At 45.1% G+C, this 1,510-nt stretch overlaps 1 long non-coding RNA gene across 1 annotated transcript in view; it reads right to left on the reverse strand.

Moving 5' to 3' along the window:
- Nucleotides 1-1,510, reverse strand: part of LOC106143921 — a 9,953-nt gene that overhangs the window by 3,723 nt on the left and 4,720 nt on the right. Inside the window, exons 3-4 of the long non-coding RNA XR_001229056.1 lie at nucleotides 1,266-1,311; nucleotides 896-934 (exon numbers count right to left, since the gene is read on the reverse strand). This is a non-coding gene — a long non-coding RNA (uncharacterized LOC106143921). The remainder of the gene's footprint in view (nucleotides 1-895; nucleotides 935-1,265; nucleotides 1,312-1,510) is intronic.

Here is a 1,510-nt window from a genome sequence, read left to right on the forward strand (position 1 = left end):
CCAGTGGAAGGATGGATAGAGATAGATAGATAGATAGAAGATAGATAGATAGATAGATAGATAGATAGATATGATCCAGTGGAAGGATGGATAGATAGATAGATAGATAGATAGATAGATAGATAGATAGATAGATAGATAGATAGATAGATAGATAGAAAGCACTAACTAGGAACAGCATGGACTTTTGAAACCTCAAAGTCCACACCCTAGTGACACACTCTCCTATTCCTTTCCAAAAGGTTCCACCAACTGAGAAGCAAATATTCAAACAGATGAACCTACGAGCCATGCTCATTCGAGCTACCACAGACATCAAGCTGGAGAGAGGCTGAGCAGAGTGTGGGAATGCAACACTGAGCTGGGTACACCGAAGAGGAGAGCCAGCGAGGACAGCTCTGGCCTCAGGCACTGGCAGCACTGTGAGGCAATGGTCTACAGCTAAGAGTGTCCTGGAGTGTCTGGCCCAAGGAATGCACAGAAAACTTCTCCACCCTGGGTTTTCATCTAAACCCTTGTAGACGGAGGTATTGAAAGCCATCTAAATAGTTCTTCTAAATTGGCTCGGAAATGCAGGATGTTCGCGTTTCCTTTGCGTAATCAGCACAGCGCTGTGTCCCACTGAGCCCACGGGACTGGCCAAACCTACACTTATAAGTCTGTGGTGGGCACTCATTCCTGAAGAGTTCCACAGCTGTGAAACAGGAGTCTGGACAGACTGGTGGGTGTTGGGAGCTGCACAAACATGTACAGGTATGGGGGGCTTTAGAGGATTTGGGGTCCAAAGAGTGATAGAAAAGGGCGGGAGGGACAGGGTGACCTTCACCACTAATCTGTTTTGCCCACGTTTCTCCCACACGTCACCATGCTGTCAAAAGCAACCGTGTGTACTAACCTGGTCCCATAGGGTTTCAGTGATTGTCAACTCCCTTTCCTGTTGAAACAACAAGACAAACCTTGGCAACATTATCCCCAAGAATCTGACTGGACATGACATGCAAATGGTGGAATAGAAGATACTTCTTGGAATTGAGGTGAATTTCTAAGAGTTATGCTATTTTTTCTATAAACACACAATATACATTTACCTGCTTTATCCACACCCAGGAGCCTGCCTGGAACTGTCAGGTATAGAAATGGCATGGAAATTATGACATATAAGCCTCACTACAGAGCTTTTCTGCCTCCTGACCAGAGCCACCTCTCCCCCCCTCCAAAATCCAGGAGTCCCCTAAGAAACCAATACATGTGGTTGTCTTACCCACCTGTGATTTTATGGCCTCTTCAATTGATGTGCTGGAGAGAGGGAGACTTGGGAGGAGAAGCAGGGAAGATAATTTAGAAAAAACTCCATTGTACTAGTGAGAATTCTTTTTTTTTTCTGATGACATTCTACATTTTTTTATTTTTTTAATTTATTTATTTATTGAGGATTTCTGCCTCCTCCCCGCCACCGCCTCCCATTTCCCTCCCCCTCCCCCGATTAAGTCCCTTTCCCTCATCAGCTTGA

Source organism: Microtus ochrogaster, chromosome 15 (genome assembly GCF_000317375.1).
Source record: "Microtus ochrogaster isolate Prairie Vole_2 chromosome 15, MicOch1.0, whole genome shotgun sequence".
Taxonomy (NCBI): domain Eukaryota; kingdom Metazoa; phylum Chordata; class Mammalia; order Rodentia; family Cricetidae; genus Microtus; species Microtus ochrogaster.